At 52.7% G+C, this 23,388-nt stretch overlaps 1 protein-coding gene across 5 annotated transcripts in view; it reads right to left on the reverse strand.

The window, feature by feature from the left end:
* Positions 1-23,388, reverse strand: part of DGLUCY (D-glutamate cyclase) — a 94,888-nt gene that overhangs the window by 47,673 nt on the left and 23,827 nt on the right. For 3 of the 5 annotated variants that reach the window (XM_053666098.1, XM_037130288.2, XM_053666099.1), the window contains exons 1-2: positions 9,420-9,560; positions 5,746-5,837 (exon numbers count right to left, since the gene is read on the reverse strand). The gene's annotated coding sequence lies outside the window, so the exon portion shown is untranslated. Of the gene's footprint in view, positions 1-5,745; positions 5,838-9,419; positions 9,561-23,388 lie in introns of those variants that run through there. The other 2 variants (XM_053666096.1, XM_053666097.1) reach the window with 2 other exon arrangements.

The following is a 23,388-nucleotide window of genomic DNA, read 5'->3' on the forward strand; positions in this document are numbered from 1 at the left end:
TCTGGCTACCCACTGCGTAAACCCGGCGACACTTCCCCATCCAGGCAGAACAGGGACAGTGGACGTCCCTGGGAGGACAGGAAGACTCAGAGAGAGGGACCCAAAGACAGGGTGCCTTTGGGGAAGGGTGTGCCTTCAGGGGCCTCAGGCAATCACCCTGAGAAAGTCAGAAGCCTCAAGGGGCCATCCCTATAGGATGGGTCTCTATAAGACCCTCTCCCCCTCTCTGGGGGTTGGGCCCTTTGGGGGTCCTGCCGCAAGGTAAGCCGCAAGGTAAGCCAGAACACCGAAGAACTGGCTCTCCCCAGCGCGCATGCGTTTCCATGGGAACAGCTCGGCAGCCCCGCACCAGGCGGGCTGCTGGGATGCTCCATCTATTTCTGTGGCAGCGATCACCATGGCACCTGTCTGCTCTGAAAAGCATGGAGCACAAAGCAGAGGGGGCAATCTACTGCGCCCCCCCCACCAGCGTCAGCTGTCCTGCAGGCGTCGCTATACCTCTGCCCGCCGCTCCCACGGACCTTATCTGCGCCCAGACTCCATGTTTTTGTTGTAGGTGTCCTTAAAAAAATAAAAGGTTTACTATCAGCATCAGCCTCTCACAGGGGGGATGTGTCCCAGGCTGCAGGACGGAGCCCACACAGGAGGTGTCTCCTCCCAGGTTTAAACGTTCAGGGCCTCTGAGATGGTATTTGGGGAAGGGGGACAGTGGGGACTCCGGGAGGAGGACACCGATGTGCACACGACCCCAGAAAGGACCTGTGTTTATTCCAACAAAGGGATCTCGAGGGCTCCTGGGACCATCTGGGACCTTCTCTCCAGAGCAGGATCCACAAGCCAAAGAGCCCCCCCGGAAGGGTTTCCTTACGTAACAGCGATCGCCCTGCCAGTGTCTGGGCTCAGACAGAACTTGAGTTCAAATGCAGACTCAACCACTTGACATCCAAGTGGGATCAGCGGTCACCCTCTCGGAAGTCAAAGGTGTTCCTCTGTAAGATGGGGATGAGGATACACAACCCACAGGGACAAGCCACAGGCTGTGACCTCAGCTTTCCCGGTGTCCCTTGCTTTCCTCATCTGTAAAATGGGGAGAACAATCACACCTGCCCCAAAGGCGCTTTGTGCTGGTTCTAGGAGACAAAGTATGTGAAGCTCTGAGCAGAGCACTCGGGCTGCTGGAGGGGAGGGTGTGAGGAGGAGGAGGCAGCGACGATGGCCAGGACAGCGATGCCCAGCCGCCCTGCTTCTCCCGTCCTGACGTCCAGCCCCTCGTCCCGGTGGGGCAGGTACCTGAGTAGTCCCCTGCCCCCGGCTTCCTACACTCATCAAGTCCTTGGCTATGAGACATGTAACCAAGGACAAGCTCGTGCTCCGAAGCAGGTGTCACCATGCATAGGGACATCAGCTCAGGGACTTGCTATGACGCACCAGACCATGGAATTCTCACAAACTGGAAAAAATTGCAACATGGTTGCCTGCCTGTGCATTTTGGAATCAAGCAGGCCTGGGGGCTCCAGTCTCCCTTCTCCCAGCTATGAGCTGAGCAGACTCTGGACAAGTCACCTAAACTCCCTTTCTTCCTCCGTCTGGGAAGCAGGCGAAGCTCCCTTCCCCAGGGTGGGGGGTGGGGGGAAGGTTGGGAGCATGGAAAATGAAACTGCGGGGAAAGCAGATGGTAGGCACTCAGCAACTGCGGACGCCCTTCTCTGTTCACCCCTCGAAGCGTTTTCAGGCAGAGTAAATATTTAACGCCTAAAGGATTAGCCTTCATAATAGAAGGAAACAGGCCCGTTTCCTGAATTTGCTGGCACAGCTGCTAAATGCTCTCCGGTGAAACCGCGGGCCCCTCCAGCGCCCCCACCGCCGGTTCAGATGCCGCTTCTCACGGCCCCCTCGCAGGAATGCTGTTCTGGGCCCAGCCGGACTGCGGCTCACTCTCACGCACAGCTTGCTTGTTCCTTTTCATGGCACAAAATCGGTTTCCCCGTGGAGAGCCTTGTGCCGTCTCCCTGCCAAATTGCACCCCCCGAGAGGGCCCAGTTTCCTTTAGGGAAGCTATGTGCTTCCGAAACCTGGACTCTGCTCCAAGGTTCTGGTGGTGGCCTAATCCAATGCCTGGCCAGCCCAGGCAGGCGGGGATCGGTTCACATGGCTCAGGTTGCTTCAGCCAGAATGACTGGCAGCACTTCCTGAGAAGGGGGGACAGAGGCCTGCAGGGCTGCAGATGGGAGGCCTGGACTGCTCACACCCTTTGACCATCACGAGCACACCAACCCCTGAGGGGCACTGGTGGAAAGCACCGGAGCCCTGACGGCCTGAACCGCATATTGAACCGCCTCTCAAATATGCCCCGCTTGTGCATTTCTCGGTTCCTTGATTCAGGACTCTCCATTGGTGTTCGAACCAACTGGTGTTGGGTTTTCCGTAACCTGAGGATAAAAGCACCTGGAACTCTTTCCTCTCTGCAGAGCCCTCGCCACACTGAGAGCTCAACTTCCAAGTCAGGCCTTGGAGCGAGTCCACCGTATGCTGCTTCTTCCTCTCTCCCGGCTGCTGTGCGCTGTTCAGGATGGGCCACGTACATGACCCTGACAACCAGACCCCCTGAGATCGGCACTGCCTCCATTTTTCCGGTAAGTACACTGAGACCCCAAAAGAGGGAGGTCATTTTCTCCAGAGCTGCACGTGTCCGATCAGGGCTAGAAATGAGTACCCTGGTGACGTGTGAGCTGTAAGGAAGGTTCGATTTCTTTTTCTAAATATTAAAGTCTTTCAATTCCCCAGTTGGATTACATATATCTGGAGCCCAAGGCTATTTTTTCCTTCCTATTTTGACCATCAATTGTAGTTACTTAAAAAGTGTTTGTTACCTTGCGGTCAGCTGAGTCTCCCACAGCCAGCAGCCTCCCAGGCCGAGGCCCAGCAATGCTCGGAGGCCAGCTGAGTGCTCTAAAAAGTACCAGGCGCTGGGCAAAGTAAGGTAAGTGCTTGACATATATAATCTCATTTTAAAAAATGGCTCATCGTATTTACGTTGTTCTTGGATCCAAGGGCCAATGGCCTTTCCCCAAGCCCTGTGAGTGGAACCCGCTTGGACTGGGAGTGGAGGGAGTCGTGAGGGACAAACAGACAGGGCAGTGACCCCTTCCAGTGGCAAGTGGCACAAGGCTGCCTGGAAAGGGTGAGGACTCTGGCTTCGATTGTGGGCACTCGGTGGTCTTACTATCTGGGGGGCCTCACACACATCACTTGTGTGTTTGTGCCTCCGTCTTCTCATTCGTCAAATGAAGACGTAATTCCAACACTGCTCTGGGAGATTCGGTCCCATCGGTGCAACACCCAGGACAAAAGGGGCAGAGTTTTGTTTTCCCCACTATATTTCTCCTTCCCTGGGCACCACCTAGTAGCTGGTGCTCACTGGCCCCTTCTCTGCGGATTATGGCCAACCTTACCTAGCAGCCGAAGAGATACAGGAAAGCTCAAGAAAACAGGGGCCGCCAGGTGGGGGGAAGTTTCCGTCCCATTCCTGGCCAAACATAGCTTTGCTGCTGCGAGGCACAGTGAGCCGAGGAGTGAGTGAGTGGGGGCCAGGCTGCTCTGTTTCATTACAGACTCACTGTGTTTAGGTCCTAAGTCCCTTCCCTTTGGTCTCTGCCTACCAAGCCATGAACGGTTCCAGACCAGACAGCCTGAGTGCCAAGTCTGACTAATTAGGAAAGGAAAGGCGTGTGCCCACATTGCAACTGAGATGTGAGGTTGTCCCTCGGCACAGCCAGGCCTCCCTTAGATTTTAGGGTGCACTTGCTCCGGGCTCTTTGTCTGTAGGGGGAGGGGCGGGGGTGGGAGTCCCACCTCTGTAGGTGAATCTGACTGAGTTGCACTTTTCTGGGCTCAGACGGGGGTGGGGTCAGGAAGCCTGAAGAACCATGAGAGATTTTCCATTCTATCACCTCTGCTAATCTCTTTCCTCCAAGAGGACAGGCAGGCCCCGCGTTTGTTCCACCCCAGAACGAGGTTACTGGCATTGAATAGTTATAGGCATCTGCTGGAAGCAGTTCAGTTTCCCTTTACGGGAGGCGGTGTTCTCAAAGCGATGTCCAGAAGCACCAGAATCCTTGCTAAAGACGCAGATTTGTGGCTTCACACAGTTCCCACTGAATTAGACTCTACACAAAAGATTGAGGACCTTGGGGAGCAGTTAAGAAATGGGTTTAGAGTCAGATGAATACGGACGAACTGTGAGCTCCAGCTCCGCTCTCTGCTCCCTGGGACCTCGGCCAAGGCATTGAACCTCCGTGGGTCTCAGTTTTATCACTTGTACAGAGGGAATATGCCGAACAGTCAAGGAACACGGAGCTCGTGGTTGCTATAAGGATGACGTGAAATAATACATGTTTAGCAACACTCGGCACATGGTAGATGTGCGATGTACGGTCACTCTTCTTTTTCTGTAATACTGGTGCTCAAACAGCCCTGGGAGCCTACGACAAACAATAAACTCGGCCACCCACAACCAGTGTCAAGAGCCCTGCCTCAGTCCTTTCCACTGTGCAGGTTTTGACAAACCTGTGAGACCAGCACCCCAACCTGAACGCACCAGGAACCACAGCAACTCCAACGGGACTTCATGTCTGATCTTCCACACCCGCTGGCCAGGAGAGGGCAGCAGGGGGCAGCAGAGTCCACCCCTGTAGCCCTACAGGTCTCAGCGCCCAGGTGTCAGGGGCACCTGCTCTCACTCTGGCGGGTGCAGGAGCGGCAGCAGGGGTTACCCAGTGGGTGGTGGCTGTCTCTCTGACTCTCGGTCTGACTCACGGGTTACTCGCTTGAGGAAACCACACCAGCACTGCTATATTGCAGGAAACAACAGGACTTTGTTGCAATGTAGATATTGGGAGAATAGACTAAGCCAGGGGTTGGCAAAACTTTTTTGCACAGCCTTTGAGCTAAGGCTGTTTTTTACATTTAAATGGGAGTCAGTGGAGAGGAAGGTCTCTCTGTGAAAGGCATAGGAAACAGTGTCCAGGAGAGCAGGGTGGAAACCCAGAGCAGAGAGCCGTGGGGGCAGAAGCATAAGGTGTGGGGGTTACACCAGCACCCACACTCCAGAGGGTGGGGTCGGATCAGGGAGGAGAGCAGCCACGGGACCGGGAGCGTGGCTGCCCTTAACGGCTTCTGCCTGGGCATTCGGTCATGGGCGTGGACGCCGCAGCCTGTGTGGACAAGTCTGTCCAGAAGCGGCCGTGAAAGGGGAGAGAAAGGGATACTGAAGAGAGAAGTTAGAGGGAAACACGGAGTCGAGAACAGGGTATTTTTCAGACTGGAGAGAACGCATCTGCTTAGGCACCGATGCGAAATGCGGGCACAGAAGAGGCCAAAGATGTGAACAGGAGGAAACAGTGACTGGAGCAAAGTTCCGGGGGAGATGGGAGCGCGTCCAGAGCACCCGGGAAGCTCGGCCGTGGCAGGAAGACGCCTCTTTCCTGGCACGAAGTGATGGCAAGGAAGAGTAGGGGAGATGCTGCCTGGTCACCAGGGCGGACCCTGAGAAAGTTTCCAGGGGTGGGGGGCTCAATTTTGCTCAATTTCATCAATGGAATGGATAGATTCTGTATTAATGACAATGAGATACAATGAAAGAAAGGTTAAAAGAAGAATTGAGCCCCAGCCGGTTGGTTCAGTCGGTTGGACCATTGCTCTGTAAACCAAAAGACTGTGGGTTCGATTCCCAGTCAGGGCACATACCTAGGTTGTGGGTTTGATCCCTGGTCAGGGCACATTCAGGAGGAAACCGACAGATGTTTCTCCCTCACAACGATGTCTCTCTCTCCTCCTCCCTAAAATCAATAAACATATTCTCAGGTGAGAATTTAAATAAAAGAAGGGTTGAGAAAAGAGGGGCAGTGGGGAGGAGATGCTGATGGCAATGCGACAGGAAAGTGTCTAGGGACATTGGCAAGGGTTCCTAGGCTGCCCTGGGGACCCAGGACGGTGACGGGCCAGTAGACATGGCAGGCCAGCAGTCAGCACCCCAGAGAGGAGCAGGGCAGAAACGCCCCAGATGGGGGGCTCGGCTGGGTGGGTTCACACAGACGGATAGAGTGACCTGCAGGATAGAGAGGAAAACCAGCCACCAGCGTCAAATGAAGTAGCTCCTGGTCTGACAGTGAAAGTCCAGGTGTTTAGCAGAGGGGTCAAGGTCACGTCTGCATATAGAGTAGGTTCCTTCTGCAACAAAGAAAGTGGTTGGAGGCAGATTTAATAATATTGGAAGGAGTGAGTGAGTGACTAAATAAACGGGTTAGAACACACAAAACAGAAACAGACTCATAGATGCGAGAACAGACTGATGGTTGCCAGAGGAGAGGGTGTCGGAGGGACTGGTCAGAAGGTGAAGAGATTCAGAAGTACCAATTGGTGGTTACAAAATAGCTACAGGGATGCAAACACAGCCTAGGGAAAATAGTCAATAATATTGTAATAACTATGTGTGGTGCCAGGTGGGTACTTGAACTAGCAGGGGGAACACATGGTAAAGTGTGAAGTCTAACCATTCTGCTGTGCACCTGAAACTAATACAATGTAACACTGAGTATCAACTGTGATTGAAAAATAAAAATTTATAAGTGAGGTTTAGTGGAATGGAGAAAGGACAGCTCTCTTTTGTTAGGGAGTCAGAAACCTTATGCTGTGCAACCACACCCACCAGGGGTGCCCAGCCTCTGACCAGGGGGACCCTCGGGCATTACTCTGCCTGCCGGGGTCCGCAGTGACCACAGCTGCCCATGCCTCACCCCGTCTGGCCCCCGCTCGCCCACAGAGCCCTGGTGTCAAGGCTGCTCTGCATGACGTCCTGTTTCCAAAGGACGAAATGAAGTAAAGGGTGGCTGCTAAACTGGTCCTGGGCCACAGAGGGGCCAGACCCCAACGGTCATGTTAAATTCTATTAGGAAATCACTAAGGATGGAAACAACCCAGGCGTCATCCATCAGCAGGTGACTGGACAAACAGACAGCAGGAAGCTGGGTTCCTGAGTGACCCTGTGGAGCGGAGCTGTTTGCCTGTCCAGACCATCTACCTCTTAGCTATTGGGTGAAAGAGAAATACACATCTCTCCTTTTTGAGCAAATGTATTTTGGGGTCTTTTGGTTACCACTTAGCTCATACCCTACCCGATACTGAGTGTTTTCCGAAGGTACAGGGAGTGATCATTTCTGTACCGATAGTGCTGTTTATTGGAAACTTACTCTGTGCCAGGCATCGTTCTCAACGCTTAACAGGTATTTAATCCACACAACACTCACTAAGCGAGGGCCGTTATCCCCATTTACAGAGAAGGAGGCCCAGGGAGATTCCATTCTTCTCCTAAAGATTCATAGCTATTGAGTGGCCGAACCAGCAGTCAGACAAGAATTCTGGTGGAAATCATACCTGTAGTCACCATGTTTATCAAAGCATCACTTTGCAATTCTGCGGAGCCAAAAGGACACAACTTAGTTTTCTAGAGAGCCCTGCCCTGATACTTGTCTTCAGAGTCACTGCACGACCAAGGCAAGTCATTTGTTGTCTCTATTGATCAGTTTCCCCTCAGTGGGCCCTGCAAGGGGGACCCACATGACCAACCTCGCAGGACCGCTGGGTGGATGCAGTGAACTCATGGATGTTTAAGAAAAGCTTTGAAAGCTGTAAGCGTGGCATAAGTTAAACATTGCTTTAGGAGGGCTGGGAAATCCTTAAAACCAGAAATAACAAAATGCACTCCATATTTTTACAATGCAAATACCATCTAGCAATTTGGCAGGTCGCCTGGAAAGGCTGCCGAAATCGGTGGAGGGGAGGGGTACGCCTGGTTTCGCGCATCTGTCGCCTTCAACTGAGAAAGGGGGAGGTGAATGGAAGAGAGCCTCCCTGTGTTTGTGGTTTGCACAGGCATGCACACACGCACGCACATACACACAAACACACCCAGGCTCCAGAGATCATTACTATCAACCGCAGGAGGAGCGGCAACCTTCAAGGCTGGTGGGAGCCAGGCGGGCACCGTGGCTGGGGAGTGGGACGGGGAAGGCACAGCACTGCCGTGACAGTGGGGACCTCGGGGAGCAGGAGCTCCGGCTCTAGCTGCCCCGCTATGCCGGGGGCCTGATGCTGACTTGCCTTTCAGAGTCACGTGTGAAACTTCCCCATTTTCCCAGGATGCTGAAATGTGCGAATAAAACATGCCAAGGGCCACTGGTGGATCTCCTGGGATCGAACCCTGCAGCCGGAAGTCACATTTAACTCTTTAAGGGGTTATGTCCCATCAGGATTAGGTCGCAGCTGCAGCGCCGTTCCCTCCCAGCTCCCCCCACCCTGCCCCCTTCTTCTTCCTGCTGCCGCCCCTGAGCTCTCCCCCTCCGGAGAAGCCAGCTTTCTCTTCGCTTTGTACTCTCCGACCCCTCTTCCCCTTCCTTCTAGCTTGCACCCGGTTATCTTGAAGACACAAAGGAGCTCCCTCCTCTGCGCACCGTCAGCGCCAGCATTCTCCTTCCTGCCAGCGTAACCTCGGCCTGCCACCTCCCCCACCACGCCGTAACCTTTGCATGTGTTCTCATGAAGGTGGACCGCCATTAGCGCTCATTGTCTGGGATGAAGGGGGTTCAGGGAGGCTCAGAGAGTGCCAGCGAGGAGACACCCAGAGGTCACGTGGTCGTGCCTTCAGAGTCTGGCGGTGCCCAGGTCAGACACATGCTGCTGCGGTTGCTCGTACCGCGGCGGTCCTGGTACCCCAGGCACAGACTGAGACAAGCAGCCCTGCAGTCTGGACGAGGCAAGAACATTGATAGAGGTCGGCCCCCGGGTGGAGGCGAGGGCCTGGCGCTGCCCTACCTCTGCTCCTCTCCAAGGTCCCTGCCTGTGTCTTCTGGAAGCCCAGGCAACGCGGACAGGCCAGTTTGGCCCTGTGGCTGTGGCAGCCCAGAGTCCCTTCACCCTACTGCCACCTCCTATTTTGGTTGTTAGCTTCATCATCTCATCCCCAGCAAGCTCCTGTCCCAAAGGCTGACAGATACCTGACAGGTTTCAGTTTCACTTTCTTGGCCTTCACATGACCTTGGGGGTTCTCGGAGGCAATGACAGGGACCACGAGGCCCACGCAGGAGGGGGGACCAAGAGGAGAAAGAGAACCCACACCCGAGGTGCTGCCCGTCACCATGTGCTACCTGTCGTGAGCTGAGCCCTGACTTTTTCTCAAGGAAACAGAGATCCCTGCCCCTTGGAGAACTTCAGGAAAATTCCTGCTTGCTCATGGGCTGTGCCCCACCCCCGGGAGGGTGAGCTATTTGCTGGCATTTGGTTCCTCAGGTGGGAGGGGTGTGGGCATGTGGCCGGTGGGAGCTGGAGGGGCAGGTCTGTGCTGCGTCCCTGCCCTCCTGACTTACTCTCTGTTTGGGACGTCTGCACCAGGGCTACAAACAGTTCCTCTCTTTGTTTCCACAGCTTTGCAGAATGTGCTTCCCTCAAAAAGGCGTAAAGGTCCCTTTTCTTGCTCTGCAGAGCTCTGGGCTGCAAGCCCAGGCCAGTCCCAGCAACCACGTGGCCTACAGGCTGGCAGACGATGGCGGGCAGCCTCCTTGGCAGGCAGCCAGCCCCAGTTCTTAAAGCCACAGAGCCTCTGGCAGCGGGGTGGACCCTGCAAGCTTGTGCCCCCTCCTTTCTGCAAGAGTTAGCCTGCCTTCCCTGGAAACAGGGCAGTGTAATGCCAGGGCTGGGCTGACATCGCTCCGGGAGCTTGGAAAGATGCCGACACCAGGGGTACCGCCCCGGAATTCCTGATGTCATTGACCTGGGCATGCAGCCCGGGCACTGAGTGCCTCTCCAGGCCTCAGTTTCCTTGTCTTCGCCTTGGTCAGACGTTGTGAGGACTAATAGAGACGATGGGCGTGAAGTATTTGAGCAGCACCTGACACCCAGGAAGCGCCCAGCAGATGCGGGATCTTAGGATTTCAGCTGGGTGCCTCCTTCGAGTGAAGGACAGGGTCTGCTTTCTCCTGATCTGTCGCCTGCCTCACAGTTACTGGGACTCCTCTTCTGCTCTGGGGGAAGCCCAAATGCCACAGGAAATCATTCACCAGTGCACCCTGCCGGAGCCTGTGGCTTTACCTTTCCTGCCTCTTCTGAATCTTGTCACCCCCACCTCAAAGCACAAGTCACACACCTGAGCCCACCATAGGACCTCCATGTCAGCTCCAGCCCCTTGCATGTTCCAGCCTAGGCCTGGTTCACTTTTTCTGCCTTCTGCCTTCTGCCTCCCGCTGGCTAACTTTTTCCTTTCCCATATGACTTAGCACAGGTGTGACTTTCTTTCCTGGCTCCCAAGTACAGGTGAGATGTCCCCTGTGTGTTCCCACAGCACCCCATGCTCTTCCTCCTAAAGCCCCTCAGCCCCAGGCACGGTCTGTGTAGGTTCGCTTCTCCGCCTCTAGTGGCTGGAAGCTCAGGGTGGGCAGGGACTGTGCTGCTTCCCACCACAGGTTTAATAATATTGGAAGGAGTGAGTGAGTGACTAAATAAATGGGTTAGAACACACAAAACAGACTCACAGATGCGAGAACAGACTGATGGTTGCCAGAGGAGAGGGGTGTTGGAGGGACTGGGTCAGAAGGTGAAGAGATTCAGAAGTACCAATTGGTGGTTACAAAATAGCTACAGGGATGCAAACACAGCCTAGGGAAAATAGTCAATAATATTGTAATAACTATGTGTGGTGCCAGGTGGGCACTTGAACTAGCAGGGGGAACACGTGGTAAAGTGTGAAGTCTAACCATTCTGCTGTGCACCTGAAACTAATACAATGTAACACTGCATGTCAACTGTGATTGAAAAATAAAAATTTACAAGCGAGGTTTAGTGGAATGGAGAAAGGACAGCTCTCTTTTGTTAGGGCCTCAGAAACCTTATGCTGTGCAACCACACCCACCAGGGGTGCCCAGCCTCTGACCAGGGGGACCCTCGGGCATCACTCTGTCTGCCGGGGTCCGCAGTGACCACAGCTGCCCATCCCTCACCCTGTCTGGCCCCCGCTCACCCACAGAACCCTGGTGTCAAGGCTGCTCTGCATGACGTCCTGTTTCCAAAGGACGAAATGAAGTAAAAGGGTGGCTGCTAAACTGGTCCTGGGCCACAGAGGGGCCAGGCCCCAACGGTCATGGTAAATTCTATTAGGAAATCACCAAGGATGGAAACAACCCAGGCGTCGTCCATCAGCAGGTGACTGGACAAACAGACTGTACACACCTACAGCAGAATGTTGTTTAGCAGTAAAAGGGGCTGAAATTCTGATGCAGGCTATGATATGGATGAGCCTTAAAGACATTGTGCTGAATGAAAGGAGCAAGTCACAAAAGGACAGACATTACCTGATTCTAGTTATATAAGGTGGCCGGGGTAGGCAAACTCATAGAGCCAGAAAGCAGAGTAGAGTTACCAGGATCTGGAGGGGGGAGAATAGGAAATTACTGTTCAATGTGCACAAACCTATGTTCAGGATAATAAAGAAGCTCTGTAGGTGGACAGAGGGGAGGGTCGTATCACATTATGAATGTAGTTAATACCACTGAATCATACACTTAAAAATGACGAAATGGTTAATTTTCATGTTATGAGTATTTTACCATGGGGAAAAAAACTTTATTAGAGCCCTGGCTGGTGTGGCTGAGTGGATTGAGTGCTGGCCTGAGAACCAAAGGGTTGCCAGTTCAATTCCCAGTCAGGGCACATGCCTGGGTTGTTGGCCAGGTCCCAGTAGAGGGCGCATGAGAGGCAACCACACACTGATGTTACTCTCCTCTTTTTCTTCCTCCCTTCCCCTCTCCCTAAAAATAAACAAATAAAGTCTTAAAAAACAACTTCATTAGGAATCCCACCAGTGACGACACTCTGACCTGCACACCCTCAGGGAATGGCTGTTTATAAAGAAGCAGAGCCTCAGGCAGGAAACAGGCCTGGTCTTTCCCGTCCAGGTTCCCTGAGGCCTAACACTGAAATGAAGGGTAACCAGCGTGGATGACCAGAGGTAGCAGGAACGCCAAGTATTTACAGTTGGTTTCCTTAGTGGGTGAGATCCAAGCAAAACTGCTAAGGGAGACAGATTACAATATTCAGAAAGCATCAGAGCATGTTTTGGGAAAGAAGAAATCACTTGTGTCAAAGGCATTTAGAATTATAATCAAGCTATTGTTCGAAATTGCTTAACTAAAAGGAGGCCTCCTTAAAAATACACAATTAAAAATGAAACCCAGGTAACTATTGTATGCCAGGTAATTATAGCTGTTAAAGAGTTAAGAAAAGGAAAGGCAATTGAAGGAACTCGGTGGGTGATAGAAATAAGAATCCAAAGAGGTATTTCAACCCGAATTAGATGAGAAATGTTCTGATTTCCTCGCCTGCAACAATAGTGGGGCTGGGAGAGTCGTCTTCAAAGGCTGGTTTGGCGTCTGGTTGGAATCAGTTTTCCTCAAATTGTTAGTGAGAGATCAAAGTCCGCATCTCGTTTCAGCTCCAATGGGCTGGAGAATCCTGGCCCTGCCTGAAACCTCAAGGTGGAACCACCGGCCAGCGGCCACCAGCCATCAGCCAGCACCCTCCGGCATCTTTTTGCTCATGGCGAAGTCATCCCAAGAAGGTTTAAGGTAGGGCAGGAAAAGTGCAAGTTCCCGTCTGCTGGGTCCACAAAGTTGGCCAGGAAGGACTTAGACTGTGGTGTCCAGCGGTCTCCAGGCTGGGTCTCCAGCTGGGTCTCCCCTTCACAGGGTCATATGGCTTTCTCTTTCTGCCAAGTGCATTTGCACCTCTGGTCTCCTTTCTGGCTGACCTCTCTAAGGGAAAAGGGGGAGGGGGAATCGTTGAATATCACAATCTGAACCTTACCCCTGAGGGATGAGACCCCCCCAGGGTCTCGGGGACAGCCAGGCCTCTGAGCCCCTTCGCATCCAGGTGGGTACATAGGGACAGGCTTTGTCACTTCCCTTACGTGCAGGTCTCAAGTCAAGCTTACTTCCAAATCAAGTCACAGAATTGTCAGGTTGTCTGACTTTCCCACTAGACTTGGAGCCACGGTGCTCTAGGACGCACGCTTTGTTGCCTGCCATGTCTCCTGTGCCTAACAAGGTGAGCAGCACCTAGTAGGTGCTCAGTAAGTACTTGTTGACTGAATGAATCAATAAGAGCCAGAGGAGAAGAAAAGGGTGTTCTGAAATATTTCCTTTGGGTCCTAAAAATCAAACGTGCTCCCATATTTATTTTATTTTATTCCCAAGTGATACTAATAATAGCTGCCATTGCCAGCCATAGTAGTAATTCTAGTAACTGTTTGCTGAGTTTTTTTCTATATGCCATGTTCACGGCTTACCTAGCTAGGGGTTAGTTTCATTTGACCCTGACAGCCATGCTCTGGAGCAGGCACCACTATCCCCACATCAGAGATGAGAAAGACGAAGCCTAAGAAGTTGGTTCAGTGTCCTTCCCGTGGCCATACAGACACCAGGTGGCAGAGCAGGGATCTGACCACCGCTGGGTCCTTCCTGTTCATAACCACATTTCACCGTCACGCAAACTCCGTGAGTTGAGGCTCAGAGAGGTCGAGCCACCTGCCTGAGTGTCCACAGATAGGAAGCCACAGTCAAGCTTCAAACCAGGCTCTGATTTCAAAAGACTTCCTTCCAAAAGAATGTCTTCAGGGCTCAGGAGAAAATGTCATTTTGAAAAACGACTGGAGGAGTCCACTGAGTGAGGCCACCAGGGTGAATCCGAAGCAGAGATTTGGATCCAACTGAATGGAAGATTAGAAGTCCCTGCTGAAGTGGCTGCCCTGCTCCTCCCCCCACCCCCACCACCCACTCCAGCTTGGCACCCATTGCACGTTCCTGCCCGCCTGTGTCTCAGGAAATTACCTTCCCTCCCAATTCTCCCAGCCCGGGGCCACCAAGATGGATTGAATCCTTTCTCTAGGACCAACGTCTGGGCAGGGGAGGGCTTCCTGTGACCTCATAAACCCCCCTGCCTTCTCAGGGCCAGGCAGGCGCTCAGCCAGCCTCCCTTTCTGCAGTGCCGTGCGGTAGCCCTTCGCCACCAGGAGTTCGCAAAAGGCTAAGCAACCTTGGCCTCAGTCTTAGGAACAGAGCAGCCCATCCATTTTGCGGCAGGGTAGAGGGAAATCGTGGCCCCTTGGAGTGGGGCCCACCCAGTGGGAGACTCAGTGAGCACAGCTCAGCTTCAGCACAAGGCACCCGTGGCTTTCAGAGTTTTCAAAAATCACGCCATTGTCATGGTAGCACTTCCTGTTTTACACAAATCGACCATGTGAAAAACAGAAAGAGGCAAAAGGCTGGCATTCATTGCAGCTGCTCAGCTGTTTGGGAAGTGTTGGCTTCTGGGACGGCGGAGAGGCCAACAAGACCCAGAAAGGCAGGGGCCTGCCAGCCTTCCTTTCCCCAGCCTTCTGTCCCGGCGCCCCGGGGCCTGGGCCACCGCAATCAATTTCCAACTGGGCCTGGCACTCAGGTCTCTTCCCCACATTCTCCACAGGGCTTCCAGAAAAATCGTCCCAGACAGCACTTTGGTGACATCATCTGTTCGCTCAAGACCCTTCCGTGGCCTTTCCACGGACCACAGAGTAAAGTCTGAAGACTGGGCCAGGCACCCACAGGCCTCCTCTAGTGACTGCCAGCTCGCTTCACACGGACTCCGCTTCCGGGCCTGACACCAGCGCAAAATTTAAGAGGGCTCCAAATAACCCAGGAGCCAAGACAAGAACCTAGTTTTAAAGATAGGAGTTAAGGCCAAAAAATATATGCAGAATTTCACATAGAGACAGGGTCAGACCCTGGTCTTGCTCACTCACCTCGCTGGCCTGTCCCTTGTCTACCGCCCCCTCCCTGCCTAGCTCCTTGACCCCTCCCGGCCTGCTTTAGTTTTTCATGGCACTTACCACCGTCCGCTGGGCCACTTTTCATTTGTTTCTCTCCAGTAATCGATCTGTTGTAGAAGCAAAGCTGCAGGAGAACAGAGCCTGGTGTCTGTCTGTTCCCGACCCAGTTGTACAGCCGAGAACAGGGCCTGGTTTGCGGCACCGCCCATTCCTCTGTGTTTGTCCCCTGTGTGTCCACTGCGGGTAATCTTTCTGGGGCAGCACTCCCGCCTCGCGCCTCCCAAATCCTCGGCCTTGGTGTCCGGCACATGGCTCACGCTCAGGCAGTATGTGCATATGTGTGTGTGCTTAACTTAGACCGAACCCCTATCTTGATGTGGTCTAGCGAGTCCTCAGAACCCATTCTTGAGCTCTGGTGAACAGTAACGATATGCTATTTCTTTGTCATACAGTACTCATTGACAACAATAGCATCTAAGATGAATGAAACTCTCTGCCATGCGATATACTTGGATTTCCTCTCGGATTTACAGTAAGTACAATTATTGTTACCCCCCCATTTCACTGAAGAACAAACTGAGGCTGCCAAGTAACAGAGAAGAAATTGTTGCCATGGACACACAGCTGTGAAGCTGAGAGCTAGGACTCAAACCAGATAGTCTGGCTCCTGGAAATGACAGGAAGCCCCTGGGTGCACCCTTAGGCAGAGAGGAGGGAGGGACTTGAGGAGAAAGCCCAGGACTGAGTCGGCCAGAGGGGGAAGGTGCAAAGGAATGGCCCAAAGGTGGACGGGAAACCAAGACGGAGAAGTGTCCAGAATCCCAGAGAGAACGGCTGGGTGTGAGGAGCACTGAAGACGGTTCTTCAGACGTGGCACCGTGGAGGTTCCTGGGAACCAGGACGGAGCAGTCTGCATCGGCCTCCCGCAGCTGCTGCGCTCCTGGCATTGGACACTGGAGGGGGGTGACTCTCCGTCTGGTCCGAGCTCCTGGTCAGCTGCCCCCCTGGCCTCCGCCTGCTGTGCACCACAGCACTCCTCCCCCGGGTTGTGACCACCCCACATGCGCCCAGACCATGCCAAGTGTCTCCTGGGGGACAAGAGTGCTCTGGGTTGAGAACAACTACTCCGTAGAGTGGCGGTGGGGAGGGGCGGAGGAGCTAGACTGGAGTAAGTAGAGGAAAGAATGGGAGGGGAGGGGGAGGAGAAAGCCAAAAGGAGGTGGGAGCTGGAGGTGGGAGGCCGGGCCAAGGGTGGTACTGCTGTATAAAACTCATAATATAGGTTTTTTAATATATATGTAGCATGCATGTACACTTACACACAGGTACAAATCCATATACGGAAGCTTTAAATCTCTCATTGTTCGTGTGTGTATATATGCACACATATGTGTAACATGAGAGCAGCAGGTCTATAGGTTGGTGACAATGATCCAGGACAGAGTAAAAATTTGCTGATGAGAGAGAGAGAGAGAGAGATGGACTAGACTAGACAAGCAGTAGATGTGATATTTTGGGACAGGCAAGAAGGAATAGGATCCAGACCACAGGATGAAGGATTCACCTCTGAAAGGAGTAGAGACACTCACTCCAGTGTAAGAGAAGAAAGAGAGGCCTGTTGCAGAAGTAGGTGTAGGAAGGTGTGTACATTTGGTGGTGGCAGGAGGAGGGAGTTCCCATCTGCTGGCTTCTATTTTACCCACCGAGCATGCGGCTCAGGCAGCAGCAGGGCTGGGATGGGGAGCAGGGAGGAGGAGGGGGGGGAGGCACAATCCTTGTGTTGGAGCAAAGCAAGCTAAAAGGAGAAGAGGGTGGGCTTGCGAGGCAGTGTGGATAGCCCATCTGCAGTCAGAGGCCAGGAATCTGAAGTGAAGCCAGCCTGCGTGGTGTGAATACTCTCCAGCAACTTCATCTGCACTGGGGACAGCGTGGAGCAGGTGCATGAAGCCTCGGGGTCTGGCAGCAGCCCACCCAGGCAGCCTGCAGGAGTGGGCCCCTGATGTTTGCTTGTTCTTCCGTCAGCTGAAGGGAAACATGGTGGTATCTGTGCACCTTCAAGATCAAAAACTGGGGAGCCGCAGCAGCCTCTTTTCTCCAGGAGCAGACGCACCAGTCTCCCAGCCTGTGCCCAGTTCTCCACGCCCACCACCGGGCTCTCTGCACACGTGCCTGTGAGCCTCCCCTGCGCCCACCAAGCTGTAACTGAGGTCCACCGACCCTCCCCGCTCCAACAATGGGTGCCCCTGCTCCTCCACAAGTCATACCTGCCTCCCACACCCAAACGCAGCTGCCTTTCGGCTCCTGTCCCAGTCCCAGAGAGAGGGCAGCAGATATGAGCATTGATTGCGGGTAGGACTCAACATGCAAAATTCTACATGTTATGATCTGCTCATCTTAAAATGAGATAAGTTCTTTCCTAGATATGAGACAAAGGGAAATTTCAGTTTGCCCCAACACCTCCTCCTGGAATCCCTCCATCCTCTCCCAGAGAGCTTGAAAAAGTAAGAAAGCCACCCAGAAGTCTCAAGCACCGATCCCTTTATTGGAATCGGAAAGTCAAATTCCAACAGCAATCTCTGGTGGTTATTTCGACTTGACTCAACAGTGCTTCGATAAGCCAGCTTTGTGATTCATGTGGTATTCGAACATTCCTCAGTGTTAAAAGGTGATCACCCTCTAGCCAGAGTGTGGTTCCCAATGTGCTGGTGGAAATGTCTTACCGTGGTGACAGCATCAGGAATGCTGGCGAGAGGCAGCCCGAGGTCACACAGGGGTTCTCAAATGCGACCTCGCCTCAGAATCCCACCCAGGGCTCTCTGGGCCCTGTCCCCAGAGTTCCTGATCCAGTCGGCCCCGGGGAGGGCCCCGGAGCCAGCGCTGCCGGTCTGTGGACATCACTTTCTAACCACGGAGAAGACGGGGGCTGGCGGCAGGTTTGAGTTTGAATTCCGGCTGCATCGAGCTCCGGAAGCCCGGGCAAGTTCCTTCATCGCTCACTTAGGGAATGGGGCACATCCCGCACACCTGGAGAGCTTGTTCTGAAAATCCAACGGAGACCATGCCAAGTCCAAGGCCCCAGTCGGCACTCGGTAGAAGAAAGTGGTGGTTTTTTATCACTATTCCAACACACCGCCGCCACTCACAGCTGTTTGGATTAAGCACTCGAGACAAGAGCCGATGGGCCTCAGAAGTCGTGAGGAGGTTACTGACTTGGTAATCTCTCCACCCGCCCGTCCTCCTCTTCTCAACACTCAGGCACCAAAATAGCCCCAACACCCACCGAGGCACTGCCAGCGATGACATTTCCAAGCGGAGGAGATAACTGATCACTTTCAAATTTTGTAATATTTTAAGTACTTTATCATTAAAATCTAGGTCAGGGAGAGAAATGACTCGGGCTCACGGGTTGTTAGAGCTGAGAGGAAACTTCAAAACCATTGCATTTTCTGTGAAAGGTGAGGGAGTTAAAGGTGGGGAACCTGAGACCCGGAGAGGGGTGGCCACGAGCCGAAGGCGACACAGCAATTCAGTGGCAGGTGCAGAAGCCAAGTCACAGGCAAGTCAGTGGCTTCTGGATCTTGCTGATCCAGAGGCTCAGTCTTTCACATCCTGACCCTCCGCCTGGGAGGTGAGGGCAGGGGGAGGCCATTGCCAAACCAGGTCGACAGACCCCAAAACTACGCGTTCATAAATGCAGTGGCAGACCCCTCGGGCCGGTGGGGAGACCCAGAGCTTCTGAATGTGTATGATACCCACTCTGAAGCAAGGGTTATACCTTCACAGAAGGATGATCAGAATCTCTGGAAAAGAAGGAGATTCTTATGCTTATCAGCAAAGGGCGGGTGTTAAAAATGACTCTGGGAACACTGTCCTCACACGGAGTACATCACCTCCTTTCTTCATTCGGTTTCCTGCACGGCAGGTGGGAAGGCAGCCCAGTCTCTGCTCTGACTCTTCTAAACCGACCCCCTGCTTCATCTCTCCTCCTCCTCTCACATGACCCCCGATGCAAAGAGAGCTAGCCCTGTGCCCAGGGCAGAACAGGCATCTTTGACTTTTACTTAACTTCTAAAGGCGAAGAAGCTGAAGACTTATTTGCATTGGATTTCCTCTTACTCCGTGATTCTCCACTGTTGAGGAAGCTGGTGTTTTGGGGGGCCTATCGCTTGCCCAGGGCTCTGTCACTGCTGCCCTGGTTACAACGGTGGCCCCTTGCTTTCAGCCAATAGGCCAGTGCGGAGCATACCTAGCACAGACTGGCCGCTGGACCGCACGGGTGAGTCAGCAATCAACAGGATGGCGTTGTCCCTGTCCTTGAGCGTGTCCAGGCTGCCTTCTAAGAAATGATGTATCTTCAGCAAGAGGGCAGGCACGGTCAGGATGAGATGGCGGGGCGGGGTGCTGGAGCTGGCTCAGACAAGTTTATAAGAGCTGACTGTCATATTTTCAGGGAGTCTGTGAGCTAGTGGTTAAAGATGGCCATTATTAACAATTAAAGTACATAAACTTACAATAAAATAAATCACATTAAAGACAAAGGTGATGCACACTCAGAACCCATCACTTCCTAACCACATTATGATGTTCCGTCTGCGCAGTGATCTTGAGATGCTACGTGATGGTGCCCTGCTGTGCGGGGCGCTTCCCAGCCCCTCGTTCAGCCATCAAATTTGTAGTTTGACATTGGCCATGGTGGGAGCATTTACATCACAGAAATCAGAAGATGCTACAGACTGGGACTTTTTCCTGGAGAGCTGGTTGTTAAACATGCACTAGCATACCAACCACTGCATACAACTGACATAGTAAGAGACAGAAGAACCAAGTGTGTAATTAAGAATATTTGGAGGGGGTCCCTCCGAACTGGTCCTTGAATGCTAAGTAGAGAGAGACGGGTGATGATAGTGGTGAGGCAGCTATGTCCATCCTCCGGCCTAGCTTATGCAATTCACCTGTTAATTATTTTTAGTATATTCCCAAAGTTGTGCGACTGTCACCACAATAAGCTGTAGAAGACTTTCATCACTGCAGAAAGACAGCTCTATACCCATTAGCAGCCACTCCCCAGTTCTCCCCAACTCCCTCCCCTGCCTCTACAAACTTGAGGCTCTTTTTTAAGCTGACACAGTAACTAGAAAGTGTATGAGTTAATCTGGGAGAGCGTTTCATGGTTCGCACGCTCTGCGCCAGTCCGGAAATTTAGCCAATATCCCCAGTGTGTGCTCAGTAAAATTGCTTGCTGCCCATCACTGACCCACCCACTCCAAGTGGGCCAACTGTTCTCCCTGGAAAGAATGAATGAGGAAAAAGTTCATACAGGTGAGCCGAGCTGTCATTAGAGCCAGCCTCAGGTGGAAGGCACAAGCTGCAGTCTCGGTGGTTGAGCAATTCAGAGGCGAAAGCCAGGGGAGGGTGCTCACCTCAGGAGTAGGTAGGGACCAGAGCTTTCCAGAGGCAGCCAAGCCTCTGTGCTGTGACCAGTCCACAGGCCTTTCTGAGAAAGCCCAGAGCCTGTACCACAGTCCGAACTGCTCCATCATCGACTCGGTGGCCCGGGAGGAATGGTAAGAGGGTCTCGTGCCCCGATTTTCAACAATGCATCTCTCCACAGGTTCAGTTGGCCACTCGTGCAATGCAACTTGTGGGTGTGATGAAGACTCAAAAAATACACCCTCCTATCACAAAATATGCTCACCACAAGCCCCTAATAGCACCTGAAATCCGTGTCCTAGAACCTCTGAGTCATGCCATTATTCTAGAAGCCACAGGTGAGATTCTTGTGATGGGGGCTTGGACGGAAGGGGCTCTAGCACCTGTAGGTAGATCGACTCCAGTTAGAGTCTTGGGTCAACAAGATCTCGCCTCAGGAAGCAGGTATCAGCTCCCTTGTGTAGGCAGATGTTGGAGATGTGAGGTGTGGATTGAGATGGGGAGCAGTAGGGATAGTTCTAGGTTATAAAGATAAGAGGGGGGCAGATCAGAATCGGGGGAGGAGGCTGGGCTGGACCAATGGAGCGTACCACTGAAGAGACAGAGTAAGGAGCGGGCCCCAGCATCTGAGGGAAATCTGGGGCACCAGTCCCCACCCCCACCCCCCGCCTTGATTTGCATAGTCTTCTTTTTCGCCTCCCATCCCACACTAGAAATAATTGCAAGTTTTTCTTCCTCGCCTTTGTTCTCCAGCTGTTGCCACATTTTTGAACTAAATGTCTCTTTTGAAACCCACAAAAGAAACGGATTGAACTGTGTGTATTTTTTAAAAGAGGCTTGACTCCACTAAGAGAAAAACACTCCCTTGCAAAAGAGAGAACATAGAGTGCATCTAATACTAGTCACTTTCCTTCACACGCAAAGATGTAGCTGGGACACACCCTTAAGGGCCTCCTGCATGTCTTGTGGGGCCAGGGGTGAGGTCACAAGTGGGGGCCAAAAGTAGAGCGGTGCCTCTGAGGACCCCGAGAACAAGCCCTCCTCCTCCCCATGCTGCCCAGGGAGTGGGATTTCCTAATGCGTCTGTCTCTTGGCGACTCCTCAGGCAGGGGCGGATTAATGTCTTAGCAATAATCACTGTGTTTTGCGGTACTGTGGAAAGCAGTTCTACAAGGCAGGACCCCTGAGGAAGGGCACCTGTTCTGCTGCTGCTGAGTGAGCTGTGTATCAGGGCCACCTTCGGGGGTGCCACCCCAGAAAGGGAGGAGACGGCCAAGTTCCATGTGACAGGGAGAGGGGACAGGCGTGGCACACCTCCTGCGCCCGAGGCTCAAAGTGAGTGGGCTTCCTTACAACTTGGGCGGATCCTTTTTGAAAAATTGCACATTCTTTACCCTGATGCCCACGCACGCCAGAGGCTAACCCAGTCTGGTGAGGTCACAGCCTGACCCCTCCCCCCAGGCCTGTGAGGGTCCAAAGCTCTGCCCTGCGTATCTGCGGCCCCTGCTGCTCTTGCCGAATAGTCCCCTGCCCTTCAGATCCTGTTTCCATGTGGGCTGCTGCTGCTATTTTAGTTTTTTTCCTTGTTTTTAAAAAAATTGTGGTAAAAGACACATAACATAAAATGTACCCATTTTAAAGCATACAAGTCAACGGCGTTAAGTATATGCGCCATGTTGTGTGACCACCAGCACTATCCAGTTCCAGAACTTTCCAGCACTCAAAACGGAAAGCCTACCCACTAAACAGTCATTCCCCATTGCCCCCTCCTCGCAGCTCCTGGCAACCACTAATCTGCCTTTTCGCTGCGGATTTGCCTCTTCTGCTTTGTATAAATGGCACCACACAACACATGGCCTTTTGTGTCTGACTTCTTGCATTTGGTGCAACGTTTGAGGCTGAGCCGTGGTGCAGCGCGGGTCGGTAATTCATCCCTTTGTGTGACTGATGACAGGCACTGCATGGACAGGCCACACTCTGTGCATGTCTTCCTGCTGCTCTGTGTCTCACCTACCCAGATGGAAAGCTCGGCCTTTCCTCCATGTCCACAGCGACCCCTGCTCACAGTGTCCCCATGGGGATAATGATACTTCGTAGCTTCTGTAAGGGCTAAACCACGCACAATGGGTAAAGTGACCAAAAGTACCTAGCAGTTAGTGCCTGGTGATATATTGTTAATATTAACGGTATATGAATTCCTCCTAACCCCTTTCCTGTTGTATCTATCCCTTTGTTTCACAAATATCTTATGTGCCAGTGAGGTGTGAGAGCAGCAGAAAGAAGATGTTTGAATCAGATACTTGCAAGCACTGTGCAGAGTGCATACTCCAGTGGTCCCCAGTCTGGGGCCAGGAAGCCTGGGGTCCCTGCTATACGGTTGCAGCAGATGGTCCTGAATGACATCTGCACAGGCACCCTGCAGCGCTCAGTGGCTGCTCTCACTCTTCTGTGCACACGTAGGCTTGACGTTTCTCAAAGGGGCATGGTCGTCGTTGGAAGGAATGAAAGGTAAGTCATGAGAAAAGCCTTCCTGTGACTTCTCCACCTAGCACCACTTCCTGTTTGAGACCAGAAACCAGCAGCCCACAGCAAAACTAACAGAAACCAAAGCATTTCAACTCCCTGGGGAAATGAAGTGGTTAACAAGAGTTTATTGAACATCTCTGTGAGTTTGGTACTATCCTAAGCACCATGGTGGGGGATACGAATAAGCAGAAGGGTAGTTTCTGTCCTGAATTCTCTGTAACTGAGAAGACCAGATTCACGGGCCAGTGAATAGTCAAGAATGTGTCCCTAGGAGACCAACTGTTAAATTAGTCACATGGGTAATAAATGAAATCCACGTGGGCTGAAGTCCTCAGGAAAGGCTTCCAGGAGGAGTCCTTGAAGGAAAGGTGAGGTTTGAAGGGAGCAGGGGGCTCCAGACTGCTAGAGTCAGGCATGGTTGAGGAGAAGAGGAGTGTAGATACTGGCCTGCTGGAGTCCAGCGTTTGATTCGGGAGACACAGTCAATTTCTGTGGGTAGGCGGTCAGAGGACAGGGCACCCGAGTTG

Source organism: Artibeus jamaicensis, unplaced genomic scaffold, assembly GCF_021234435.1.
Source record: "Artibeus jamaicensis isolate MK-2021 breed Jamaican fruit bat unplaced genomic scaffold, CSHL_Jam_final contig_444, whole genome shotgun sequence".
Classification (NCBI taxonomy): domain Eukaryota; kingdom Metazoa; phylum Chordata; class Mammalia; order Chiroptera; family Phyllostomidae; genus Artibeus; species Artibeus jamaicensis.